Here is a 15,327-nt window from a genome sequence, read left to right as displayed (position 1 = left end):
GATAACATTACGCACACACACGCGATGTTATTTAGCTTTGGGTGTATTTTTTTCATTGGGAGAATGAAGTATGTATGTGTTTGAGTAACACATAGGTATTGTATTGAGGAAGACGTTACTTCATTGATTCTTTGAACCCGCTCAATACCCTCATGATCCACATTTATACACGGCTTTATGACGTCCGATTACATTCTCTATAGGCATTTGAAATATCCCGCCAGTACCATTTCATCTGAAGGAATTCGGAATTGACCAAAATACCGAAACAAATAAAAATGTCCCCGATTCTTATTATTTGGAAGCAATCGACCTTTGTCACGGCGGAACCACCTCGCTGATTCCTTTACCGGGAATTTGCCGGCGAGGCGAAATTTGTGCTCTTTTTGTCGCGAATTGGAAACGAAACAATAGCGTTGGCATATCTCTCCTGAATCTTATTTACCACTGATAGGGATGAAACAGGTTTTTGTTCAAGACTTTCTCGATAAGGAAAAGAAAACGGAGAAAGAAATATGCGACGGAGGGTGTTTTTACTATATCTTCTAACACTTTTTCTCTTCGCCATTGGGATGATAAATAATCAGGGCTTCAGTCTTTGTCGACAGAAAAAAATATTTTTAGATTTTGTTCCAATGTAGGTAATATATATTGAAATTAATTGAATATTGCACACTATTGCTAACTACTTACACAAATACCACTATTTTTTGTGGGCTCAGACTTAACTAACTAACTAACTAACCATCACGCCGCGCCGTTTCCCCGCAGGGGTAGGCAGAGAGGACGGACCGCCAAACAACTCGGTCTTGACACACACTTCTTAACTTAACTTCAGACTTAAAACATGTAATATTAGGACATTGTGTCTGGCCTACAACCTACAACTGTTTCTAATGTTTGAGGGGTCTTCTACCATAAGTCATAAGATAAATAATAGAAATAGGTTCAGTTATCTCAGGACTCCTTGCAAGAATGGATAAAAGCCAACTACTTATAAATCTTCTTCAAAATTCGTATTTAAGGATATGATACCCATGACATGAATGGATTCATATCCCTCTGATATGAACAAAATACGATGTTATGAAAGATGGTGTAAAATTTTCACCATTTGTTCCGCTACTTGATAGATATCTATTAGTGTTGACTAGACCCGCGTTCATTTTGCCACTTTGCATCCACGTCTTATAATTTTATCCGATAGACAGCTCTTTACGAAGTAAACAGAATTATTTAGTAGGTCAAATAATACATGAATTCTCATTTTGTTTTCTTGATTGAATGAATGAATGAATGAAGTATAATCTTAGAAGTGGGCATCTACCCACTTCTCGACATCCAATCGATGACAATATAATGTATCAACTTGGCGTGGCTCATGCACGCATTTTTTCTGAAATTGGATGTCATTATTATTAAAAATTTACAGCATCCGAAATAAATGTTGGTAGTTTCCAATTGAGATATGGCTTAGGTGTTAGCGTTATTGACGCCATTCCCTGAGACAGAAGTTCAAATCGTCAATTAAACCATAAAAATAAGGTTTATAAATACATTTTAAAAGTTCAAGTTATAAGCCAGTCCCGGGGAAAAAGGTTCAAGCCTCAATCAAAGTAAATTAAAATGTATTTTTACGTATTAATAAAAATAGATTTTTTTGGAGGTTGAGATTTTAAAATGTCTATATATTAAATTGTCTCTAAAATTAGTTTCGTAATAGTGGTGAAGGAAGAATTTTTATAAATTAGTTGTTCTTAAATTATATTGAAGGTATTTTTGAAGGTCCCATCTAATTTTGCTTATGTACATGGCGTTTTCCCCCTCTCTCTGCAGTACTCATGCATTATGTAAAAAGAAAGGGAGGAACAGCGTTCACTTTGGTTTTATTCTAAGACGTTTCTCGTCATTTATTTTATCTTATTCCTGCGGTTCATTTTGACCCTGATTTAATAGTCTGCAGTCAGCCGAAACACCCGCTGTAATGCATTAGCAAATAAAGAGTTATTGCTTCATTGTTATCGCCACGTATTACAATGGTGGGTTATTTATTTATGAGTGCACACAAAAACACGAAAATATGCATCACACATGATTTGTTGACACCAAAAAAGAATGAAATTCGCACACCCTAATTTTAGATTTTTTTTTATGCTTTAATTTCAAAGAATTACTTCAAATGTACGAGTTCTATAAAGATGTCGATTCGTCAGTAGAGAGAAATAATTTAAAATAATAATCTGAAATAATTTGAAGGACGTATTATTTTTGCGTCATCATTTGCATATTGACGGCCTCCGTGGTCGAGGGGAAAGGCTCTTAACTAGCAAAATCGCAGGTGCGCAAGTAAATTTTATGTGACTTTTTTGTTTTGTTTTTACAATTTGTTAATTAAAAATAATATGTGGTATATTTGCGGCACGTTTCTCAGTGGACGACAACATCAGTATCTCCCTAGTAAAAGACCACCGCTGCTGTAACCAGACCACATCCGAATGGCCAGGGACTTCCCCATCTTCCTCTTCACGACTCCTTCTCCTTCCCTCATAATATATCCCACTTGGGGATACCATCGTATCACTGGCTCCAAATGGTTGGGAGCAGTTGGGACTCTTGTTTGGTATTCACTTTTTTTTTTTAAATTAATCGTTCATTCCTTCTAGTTTATACAACGCGGTTCACGCTCATGGTGGTGAGCAAAAGGTACCTACCTAATTATATTAATAATGATTAAGTACCAAATTAAGAAAGACAAGGTATTTTTTTATTATGTGTTTCATAAGATATCAAAGAGCGAGACAGATGTATAAAAGTACCTTTATTTTTTTACTGCAAATGTGTAAGAAATTTCTCGGTATAAGCTAGAATGAAAATAATTTAAAAAAACTATGTGTTTTCTCTCATTTTATTTACTCTCAGATATTTTTTCGGCTCGTTGAAATATTTATTTATTCATTTATTTGTACATTATACGCCTAAACGGGCTTTTACAAACACGTACATAATAACAAATCATTATAAGTAATAATTAGTCGCCTGAAATATCAACACAAATTTGCAATATCTCCCGAATAAAAAAAATTGCCACCGACGGGAATTGCACTCGCACCTTATGATGTCCAGTCAGGTGCTCTGGATCACTGAGCTACGTTGACTTATTTCCAACTGCAATCAACAACTACTGCTTATTATATTTTTTTCACCTGTAAACAACCAAATCCTTTGTGTTATGCATAAAACCTTGTCTTATAAACATAAGTTTATTAAAAAATTTCATTAAAAAAATAATAATGTACATGATAATTTAGTGAAATGGTAATAAAAAGTTAAATTTTCTCTTAAAATTAAGTTCTAAAAAAGCTTTAGGTTCAGAAATCAGATCGTAATGAACAGTCCTGTAAAAACATTAATTAAAATTTTGAACATTTTTACTTGATTTCAATTAATTTTCAACACATTTTCAAGGTTTCTTCAACCAGAAAACATATTTAACCTCAATAATTCACATAAAATAAGATTATGCTAAATTTATTCTCAAAACAAACAAGAAAACAAATAAAATAAAAATACCACGAAGTTCATCAATAATTCGGCCTTTGTTCATTTCATAAATAATTCTGTCGAAATTTGTGAATTGGAAGAATTCTGATCTCGTTTGAGACATAAAGGAAAAAAGTCAAGCTGATAAAATTTTCAACTACTTCGTCAAGTTATTTTATAAAACCTGCATTTAATGAAATGGTTATTACAGGAACAAAGGGCGTCTCACCGTGAAAGAAGAAGACTTCGCGTGAAATAACCCAATTATTCTGAGCTGAGGAAATCCGCGGGTTTCCTTAGTGTGACAATCAAATGTTTATCTTCCGTATAGTCTTTGGAACCCTTCCCGGGATATACAAATGTTGTATGGGTTACGGTTAAAGGTCTTGCGCAAGGCGAATAATACTTTACTCTAGTGATGAGTCGTTCATAAACGAGCCGCTTAATTGTGATAGCTCTTTTTGATGAGCCGTATTCGTACAACTCTCGGTAAACCGTACCACGGCTCAATTTATAAAAATATTAAACATTGTAGATGTAGTGTTAAGTGTGCCTAAAAGTCTTAGAAATAAGTTATTAGTAATTCTAAAGGTTTACACCAGATATAAAAATGTAATTTTTTATAACTAAATACAACATACAATAAAAATGAACGGTTGCTCTTTTTTTATTTAGAGATATTTTTTTGAAAATAGCTCTATCAAAATTATCCAAGTATTAATTGTTACAAGGAGTTAAAAACCCGCTTCGCGGGTTTTTTCATGCCCTGCGGTTGGCACAGCAACAGTTACATTTAATAGGTAGATATTAGGTCATTCACAGAAAGAAGATGAGTATATATTATTAAAACACAGAACAGGAAGGAGAACATGTTCAATTTAGGCATAATAAGAATGACAGCTGTTTGAATTAATGAAATTGTACGTATTTACTATGGATTATTTCAAATGAAACACTATTATTCACTTAATGTCTACAACTGATATGACTGTTTCTGTATCTAGTAGAATCTGATCCATAGGAGATGTGCAGTGCTTAAATATTTGTTACAACCATCAACGTCATTAAGGTAAATCAATATCGTATAGTTTGTCACAACAATTTGAATTCGACCAATCAGAGAGCCGAAACCGTCTAGACAATAGCGTAAGAATGATATCAGATTACATACTCAGAGAAATGAACGGCGTCTGACAGTCCGATATCTGGACTTGGACATATGTACCTACATCTACTAACTACCTAGCATCTTATTTTTCTCAAGAACCAAGAGTCGTAAGATAATTCAAACGCTTACGCTGGGAGCTGTATCGGGGGAGCCTTATTGGGGGAGCCGTACCGTGGAAGCTGCACTGGAGGAGCCGTACCAGGCGAGCCGTATAATCGATTCGTAAAATAATCCAAGTATTAATAGTTATAACATACTCATGGTTGTGTAATAAGAGACATCTGGACGCCTACTAACTACCTAGCATCTTATTTTTCTCGTTGTACGAGGCGGCCTACCGGTACCAAGAGTCATACGATCATTCATACGCTTTCGCTGGGATCTGGGAGTCGTATCGGGCTAGCACATAAATTATAATTGCTCTAAGCTCACGGCTCCATTTCAATCGAGCCGTCGTTTAATTGAGTCGACTCTTTGAGCCGTACAAAAATGTTGAGCTTGTACCGTGGCTCCCGCACTTAATAAAAGGAGTTATGACTCATCGCCACTTAACTGTGCTTTTATTTGCCGTAGGTATCTTAGGGCCTGATTTCAGTGTGTTTTGTTAATTTTACTTTCGGGATTAATTCTTATGGTTTTCTATGTATGCGCTCTGTTTTATCACAACATCATATGGGTTTTATTTATTTGACTTATTTATAAAAGTATTAATGTTTTTTACATGGGCTTATATTTTCTAAATATTTAAATCACCTAGAAACCTACCGCAAAAGCCTAAAATATTTAAATTATGAAGATATGGTAGAATTTAATTGTTTTACAAGCAATTAAATACGATATTTGATTGTAATGATTACATAAATTATTTTGATGAAACTGTTTTTTTAACTATACATCAAGACAATTCTCAACCATATCTGGAAAAATTGTTTGATATACGCTATACAAAAAGATATAAATACACGCATATAAAAAGCAAAATTCTTATAACAAAAACTACATCATCACGGAGACAATACTCATAGATCGCACCTAAAATATTCCACGCACTATATAATGACATCAAAAGATCAAGATCAATTACTTTAAAACAAGTCTCCAAAAATGGATAGCTGAAAAGGGCCGAAATTTCTTTGAGGAACATATGAATTTTTACCACCACTTAAAGTTTTTGTATTTAAATAACAATTATATTAGCAGAAAGCTTAATTATTTAAAAATTGTTTGACACCATCGATACGTTTTATGGGCTTTTGAGTCGCTTCAGTATTTGGAACAATATTGTGACAATATTTTTTTCACTCTAGTATTATTAGCTGGAGTTCAACCAACAATACATACTAGACTAATAATGTATCCACATATGTCACTTACAACTCGCAGATACTAAATATCAACATTTTACCATATTTTTCTTATTTGCTTACCTAATAATACACACTCTTCTTATATTCTTTTAAATTCTATACTCCTTAGTAGGTATGTTTTATTATTTTTAAATTCTTTCAATTTATTTTAATCTACTTCACGTAAACACTAACTCGCACATATTAAATATCATCAGTTAATTTTATAATATATTTTATAATTTAATTTAATTAATTATTTTTTTCTTAATTATATACTTCTTATATTCTCTTAAATTCTTTACTCCTTATTTTCTTTTATATTGATATATTTCTGTTTCTTTTAATTTCTTCTATATTTCATAGTTGATATATTATTTCAATGTATTTTATATAGTATAATCAACCACCACAACACGGACATGTGCCTAGCTTGGTGGTCTAAACATTCTCAATGACTGTAATAAGTAATGCACTGAATAAATAAACATAATAATTAAGAAATCTAAGTTAAATTAAGAAATCATCTACAATATCTAACAGTGCACAAAGTTTGGGAAGTGATTCTACGTTATAGTTTTTTGAAATTCCACAGCTCCTTCTCCTATGTAAAAATATTTTTCCATAAAAGAATATTTGCTTTTTCATACAAATAATTGAAGGTTTCTACTTGAAAACTTACTTAACAAATGTAATTTATCTTTTTTGTTTGTATTGTCACATAGAATAACCTCCTGAAGTTAACGCGCTGTACCCCCTGACACATTTTCTACATATTTATTTTCTCATTATTAGAACAATGATTACGAATCTGAGAGGTCAAACTCACGTAAATTACCAAGAAACTACAGTAGGCTAGAATAAAAGCTACATTTTCTTTGTCCATCACATCTTCCCAAGTCAGCCCCGGGTTCCCACTTCTGTCTGTTTCGTAATGAGCGAAATGGCTTTCTTGGTCACTCCTTCATCCCGTTTTTTGCACATGTCCAAACCCTTCCTTCCGAACAAAAGTGCTGAGCAAAGGAAAAAATTAAGAAGATTAATTATGTGTGAAAATGTCTGACCAAATTTTCTTTATTTTGCGGGTGATGGGCTTTTTAATGGAAAACCCAAAAGAAAAGGAACACGTCGCATCAGTCGAAAAGCGACAGAAAAAGATAATTCACAAGAATGATTTTTTTATGTGTCCTTCGCGCTAATTCGTTATTTCAATTAACAAATCGTTAATTTTAGGTACCATTTAAGAGTTTAAATAAATACGAGTATAGTTATATTTTATGAACAGATCATATTCAAATTTTCTATTATTGCTATAGTTTATTCCATAAATTACGAAGATATTTTGCTCGATTGTAAAGACATTTCTAATTATTTTATGAATTTAAGTCTAGATCAAGGTATTATAAATGGTGAATCTAGATGGCAGAATTGTAACGAAAATACATAAAATAGGTGGAACATTTGGAAACATGTGATACATTCTGAATGTTTACGGAAATTGAATAAAACATTTTTGTGATAATCCTCAGCGTTTAGAATCGAATATTCATTTCCTAGCCGTATTGTTTTTGTGCGGAATAAAAAAGGCAGAAAATAAAATCTCCATCCAGAGGATAAAGTTTCGGTCCAGCTTTGTTCTTAGTTGATTACGGTTTTCCTTTTGTTATATACTGCTTTTTAAAATGATGGATGATTTAAAGCTCGCAAAAAGCTCCCACTGAAACTTTGATAAAAACAATTACATAGCAAAAAAGTTATTACGGCTTCGTTTGAGCAGCGTCAATCTATTAACGTCTTCTCTGTGAAGGATTACGTTGAAGATTTGACATAATGCTGTCATTACATAGAATGGAGACGTAATTTGACTTAATTTTGAAGGTGAGGTGAGATTAGTTCATTAGTTCCAATAAATATATTTTGTGACATCTCAAATAGCAAACACTTCGAAAATTTTAAATATTTAACTATAATCCTATAGTGCTTTCTAATAATGTGATGGTGTTGTATTATTACATGATATTTTAGAGGTATAGTTACTTACCTTATGTGCTCAATTATTCTCATCATTAAAACTTTTATGGTGATACAGTATTTAAATGATCTACTCAGGGAGATTTTCTTGGATTTTTGTCAATGAACCTCTTAAGGCTCCGTAGTAAGCGTTCAATAAGCACATGAGATGGATTGAAAGGAAGATATTTAATATTAAAAAAACGATTACAATTAATAGGCGTAAGCGAAAACATTTAATCGAGCATTGCCTATTTAAAATAGAGAAAATATTTTTTGACAGATGTCTTAAGTAGCCGTTAAAGAAATACTATTTTTTGCATACTTATATAAAAAACCAAATGTTTTTTTACCATTTTTGGAACATAATTTTAGATTTTTTCTATCGAGGGAATTTTACTTTTAATTAATTACTCTTTCAAATCAACAAATATAAAGAAATTATTTTCAAAATTAATAAAACGCCATTTAAGAGCTTGAAAACATAAAGCGTTCAATGAAAATATGTTAAAAATCGGTAAATGTTCGGAATGCGGGGTTTTAAAATAGTACAATAAAAATATATAAATTAAAGTGGTCTAAAACAAATTTATATATTTTTATTGTAAATAATGACGAGCCACAAAGTAAATGTTTAATACAAATATGTTTAAAATAGTATTTGTATAACTGGAAATAGTTTACATATAATTTGTAAGAACGACTGCATTGCACCAGAAACATAATAACTTTAGCGTGTCGTAATTCTCCATCCCTTTTGCTCTCTATGGAATTAAACTAATATTTTATTCAAATAATTGTGTCACCACTCAAAACATAATTAAACTGGGGCAACAAAATGTCTGTGATTCATTATCTCTTAATTATTTTTAATATTATATGGCAAACATGATGAAGCATCGACAATATTTATTTAATATTTTTTTGGTCATCAGCGTACAGAAATTATAATGTTTTCATTACCAAGCCTATTTTATTATTAAATATAATTATTTAATGATTGCGTTGTTATTAATTATGAATGTGGGTTGTATTCAAAAATAATAATTTATATTAATGATAAAGTTAATATAAATGCATAAAAGTTGAAAATTTCATGTACGATAGTAAAATAGAAAACCATTTCATTCAATTCTGTGTTCCACAGCTTATTTCTGGATAAAATAAATAAATACAATTATTAATTTCCATTTATTTAACCTCCCTTGGCAGCTTACATTGAGAATTTCACCGGGTTCTGAAACTACCTTTGGCGTTTTTAACCATCAACGTAAGAATTTAAATTTCAATATATCTCCTGTTTGCTGACGATTTTAACAGAAGATTTAAGTACCAAATCAGTTTGTTTATTGTTTTTTGTGTTTAATTCGTAGAACTCCATTAAATTTTTTTTTTTTATAAATTTAATTTAGATTAAATTTGATAATATTATTATTAAGTTCTGCAAGTGTTTTAGTTTTTTTATTTTTGTGACAGCTGTTTCGGCTTACAAGGCCATTTTCAAACTGTGGTTAGTCCACATTACGTCGTCTCAATGTGGACTAACCACAGTTTGAAAATGGCCTTGTAAGCCGAAACAGCTGTCACAATAATAAAAAACTAAAACACTTGCAGAACTTAATAATAATATTATCAAATTTAATCAAAATTAAATTTATAAAAAAAAAAAATCAGTTTGTCGTTAGCACAGGTGCCAATAGTAATTGTTATGTAAATACCTTACATTCTAACTTTTACCTATCTTGTTTCTCATTTACATGTTAATTGTTTTATTTAATATAATTAACTATTTAACATTCTAGCATGAATGTATGTTTTGGGCATCACGCATTTTTTACATACTAAATATTTTTTTTTAACTTATGAAACTATTTTTGTTTTGATAATATTTTGAAAGTTTCAAAAGAATTTATTTTGCAAACATAAAATAGGTTTCCATTATAAAATAACATCTGAAATACTTAACACATATTTGCACATCGATTTTACCCGGATTCCAGAGTATGCCGTCGGTGTTCGCCATAGCCAGGTCTGCGTCAAGTTTAATTAATCAGATGCAAGTATTTCTGATTCGGTCTCAAGTCCCAGCATACTTCTGAGGAAGTTCACACTCTCCTCGGGTTTCTCTGCTCTGGCAGAAATACTCCTACTCTGGCACCTCAAACTGAATGATTCCAGGAATTAAATGAACTTTATTCATCAGAAAATCATGAATTTATATTCAAACTATTACTCCAAGAATCTCTCGTATTGCCTTCTATCTGAATTTATCAAATTAATGTAAGAGTTATAATTATTAATTTTCTTAGAATCTCACACATTTACTTATTTAATTGTAAGTAAAAAATATATTGTATAATTATAGCTTGACACATTTATCACGAAGACGCTAGAATGAACTAACAAACTGTTGTTATTTAGTACTCGAAATTGTGTCCACAAAATCTACAATAGCAACGAAGCGAAGAATTTTCATTGAAATATTGACGTTTCTTTGGACAAATTGTATGATTTCTCATTTGAATTTTTTTTTAATAAAACCTATTATTTGTAATTAAGTAGATAGGCATTTAAATACCTACTTATATCGTATGATTTCAGAATTTTGGTTTTGATTTATTCTATAAAATAAAAAAACAATTATTTTTGGACGCGTTGTCTACTATTCACAGATCTACTATTTATACAAAGATGATGTCAAAGATCTTATAGTTATTTTTTCCATAATCCTTCTCCGGCCACCGACACAAATAAGATTGTAGTTTTGTGTATCGTGTCATTAAACACGTTACTTTGAACGATGTATTATGTTATAAACCCATATTTCAAAGTTAATTTGAAATTAACCGTCCGGCAAAAAAATTGCTTTCCACGAGTAAATTATCCAATTTATTTTCTACTTTTATTGAGGTCATTGAATAAAGCATTTAACTTGTATTTTAGTAAAGATGACTGACTAATAGATTTATCTAAATCCATAGAGAATGGAATGCCACAAAACTCTGTTTCGGAAAAAGAATTTTCATTCTTATATGCTTATTTTGTATTGTACTAAATCTTAACATAACCCAACTCAAATATTTATTTATTTTTATTGAAGAATAAATAAATGAAAAAATTATATCTCAACTGCCAAAAACATGGGAAAAATTATGTGCCAGATAATATTGTTAATTCTGATTTGAAATATGAGATCGACAAATATGACGCGTAATAATTGGGTCGCAATGGTCGAATGGGTTAATTCTCTGTCCCGGTAAGAAAGAGATCCTGTGTTCGATTCCTAGTTGAGACAAATATCTTTTTTCTTTTCTGTGTCTTGTTCTGTTTTATGATTTTTTACTATTTTTTTTTCATTGATATACTATATTGATAGGTATTACCTTCAATAGTTTTTGGTGATCAGGGGAGAGGCACGAAATAAAAGAAAGTTGTGAAGGTCACATGTGTTTTATTGATGAGTCAGGTAGCCGTAACGAGAGTTGACGCTGGACAGAAGAATACACCGGATGCTGGCTGTGATGGCAGGTCAAGCGCGGGTCAGTGAGTCGACTCCGGGCGCTAGTGACCGGGACTCGATGGAGGTCAGGCACTGGCGAAGAACGTAGGTCTTCAGGCACTCCAGTGCTGACGAGACGGCCGAAGGTGCGACGGACCTTGTAGGCGGTTGAGCGGGAACGGCGTGACCAGTGAGGATGCAGCGTGTCCTCGTGGTGGTCATGGTAGCGTGGAAGAAGCGCTGGTCAGAGACACTGGAACCAGGGCGCTTGTAGTCCGAGCAGCGCTTGCCAGGAACGGCGATCTGGACAAGGCGCTAAGATGATGTCCCGGTGGAGTCCATGATGGTACGGGCGAAACCGGGTACGTTGTCTTTTGCGCTAGTAAGAAGAGCGCGGGCGATCACTCGTTGAGCCTCGTAGACTGACGGCTGGTAGGTAACTAACTGACTGAATGACTCGCTGCGTCGGGCATATTTATACTACACGGCCGACGGCGGCAGTAGGTAGGTGGATGGCAACTAAATCCTAGGCACTCGCACAGACTGGATGTTTCAGGAACCTTCGATAGTGCGGCGATTATGCATAGGCCGTAGACTCGAACCTTCTGGCGAGTTCTCGTAGTATCCCAGACGAACTGCAGTATTATTGTCGCGAGTAGACAAGTAGGTCTTGTAGGTTGTTTACGTTGCGGTTTGAACTGCAGGTACATAATTCGGGAGTAGATACTAAGTAAGTAGGTCGAGCGGTTTATTATTAATTATTTAATTTAGATTTTTCTCGACGCTACAAGTTAAAGGAAAGTTCTTCCAATAAAAATTGAATATTTCTTTAATAATCTTTAATAATAAAAGTTGATTTTCACAATTTAATATATAAATTCAATTTATATTAAATATACGATCAATTGTAGATTTCCCTGATGTATTAAGGAATAAAAAGGTTTTACACAACAGAAATATAAAAAAATAAATTAATAAAAAAAATCGTAATATTATAATAAATAAAGCAGACTGAATCAACAGAATTATATAAACAAAAGCAGAAATCACTCATGACATGTCGGAAAAACACTATTTTATGGTCTCTTTAACTTTACTCGGCTTGCAATTATATAAAACAACAACAAAAACTCACTCACGAAAATAACAATTCAGGAAAACTTATTTTTTCAGTTTCATTTCTATAGTCATGGTTATCATTTATTGGTATCTAACCATAAGAAGGCAGGATATACGTAAAAGAAATTCAATTTGTAACAGAATTATAAATTTAAACAATAGAAAAATGACTCATGAAACATAAAAAAATACTTTTTATGGATTTTATACATTTTAATCTCGGATTTGAAAACGTCCCTAATGTAATTTATGTTATCTAATAGTATTACTTTCTTAACGACTGTACAGCTTAGGATTGTTGTAAACGGAAGTGGCGCCCTCTGTTATTTTCAAAACGAATCGTTGAAGTTTTATATAGTACTTTGTTAATATTGTAACATGTTTATATTTTTTACTTTACGAATTATAGACATATATTATTATTCATATTATCATTAACATAGATAGATGAGATTTACGTTGGGTGTTCCTCTCATTGTCCGATTTGTTCATATACTGAATGTCTACTCTTACATATATTCCTGTATCATCTGTTCACATCTTCAGGAGTAAATGTACACTAAAGTTGAAACTTAAATATAGATCACTTGTGGGGAATTGCCCCCGAGTGATTTTTCACTTAATAATTGGTCCAGAAAAAAAAAGCTTTTACTTCTACTTACCATTTAGGTACTTCAATAATAATGTCATTAAATGCAGTTTTACGGCTCTTGATCGGCTTTTAAGGTGAAATTTCATAGTTACGATCGTTATGGGTAATGTTAATTTAGAAGATCTTTCTATTACATTCTATACTACTCCCTTGATAGGAATATCGTTAAAATATTTATGTTCTACCACCATGACATTAATATACTCCATTACATATTAATATAATACTAAAATCAAACATTGACATTTTTTCAGTTTCAGTTCCCAAATTTAAAAGTGGCATTATATCAGTAATATAAACTGTTTATATATATACACACACACACATACACACCCTCTCACACACACTCACACACAAACACTCACACATACTACATACGTCACCTGGTAATTAATGAATATACATATCACTTACCAGGCATTACAAGGAAACATATTATATGTACCCAACATGAAATATTTAATTCCTGTAAATTGTTACATCACTGTATCTCATGTATTGTTTGTTTCTATAATATCAAATAAATAAAAATAAAATATCTACCAGAACGTACTGCTAGTACGCACAATGTAACCTAAGAATGTGTAGTGTTCAGTTATTACATAGTAAGTACACTATTGGAGAAGCCCTGTTTAAATTTATGGCGCATCTATAATACCTATGGTCACCTGACCCAAATTAGAATTCCAATTATGTAAATATACGCGTCGTATCGTAAACTTGAGTCCCGAGATAATGTTAATGATCAGTGAACAACATTGTTAAATGTCTTGTGAGTGATAATGAAAATATACCGTATTACCCCTCGGCATACTTATCTTATTAGTTTATTGTATTGTAGTTTTTCCCGCATTACGGTCCACCAAATTCAAAAAAAATTGACTCCAGCTCCTTATTTTTCTTTGAACAGAGATCATTAAAGTGTCAAGCTATCTTTTACAAATCTTCGCAATATTTTCGTTATGTGTCGAATATTGTCTTTTTTACACAATTCAACATGAATTAAGAGAGTACCTAAACAAGATTTCGTAACATTTTGATGGATTCTGGTTTAAACAAATAAATTTTCTTATTTTTTATAAAAGGTAAACTTTTATTTTACAAGACAAGGTTTTTATGAACTCCATTTGACTAACAGTTTGAAAATGAGCTTGAAAGCCGAAATATCTGTAACAATAACAATAACCAAAAAATACTTACAGAACCTAATAATTATATTTTTAAATTTGATAGTAAATTAAATTTTAAAATAACTCAAAGAATATCTTAAGATATACCTTGTCTTGTAAAACAAAAGTTTACCTCTAATAAAAAATAATAATATTTGACAAGTCAAAATATTTCAACACTAAATGAAGATATAATATATCTCGACGCCACCTAGTGAGAATTGAGTATTTAATAATACCGTTACTACAAACATAAAGTTGGTTATTATCAGCTTAAGGAAAATTAAAAAGCAATAGTGAGGTTAAAAATTCTAACTTAAAAAGATACAATGTAAAGAAACGATAAATAAATAAATAAAATTAAAATAATTGTTTAATGAAATACTAGTATTTATTGAATTATTTGGCGGTTAAAAATAAACTGACGTAGCACAGTGGTTCCGTGCACCTGACCGGCAATCAGAAGGTTAGGGTTCAGTTGCCGTCGACGGAATTTATTTTATCTCTGAAGATTTTTTCAATTTATATTTGTGTTTTAGGCTGATAATTACTAGCCATACTAATTTGTTTAGAAAATTTTCGATGGAAAAATACTGTTATAGTTATTTTTTTCGATGACATCATTCTTATTTTATTTTAGAACGTTCACAAAAAACTAGTTCATTAATTCATGATGTACACATAAATGCCACACCCTTAAACTCTAAAATAAGCAAAAAAGGATTAACATAAAAAATTAAATAAAATTAGATTATAATTTCTACATTTGATCGGTCATGCGGAAAAGGAAATTTGTACCCAACTTTTTCACACGTACATTGTTT

Source organism: Hesperophylax consimilis, chromosome 3 (assembly GCF_061612785.1).
Source record: "Hesperophylax consimilis isolate HC1 chromosome 3, BYU_Hcon_1.0, whole genome shotgun sequence".
Taxonomy (NCBI): domain Eukaryota; kingdom Metazoa; phylum Arthropoda; class Insecta; order Trichoptera; family Limnephilidae; genus Hesperophylax; species Hesperophylax consimilis.
The sequence above is the reverse complement of the archived record's forward strand: the minus strand, read 5'-3'. Positions refer to the sequence as shown.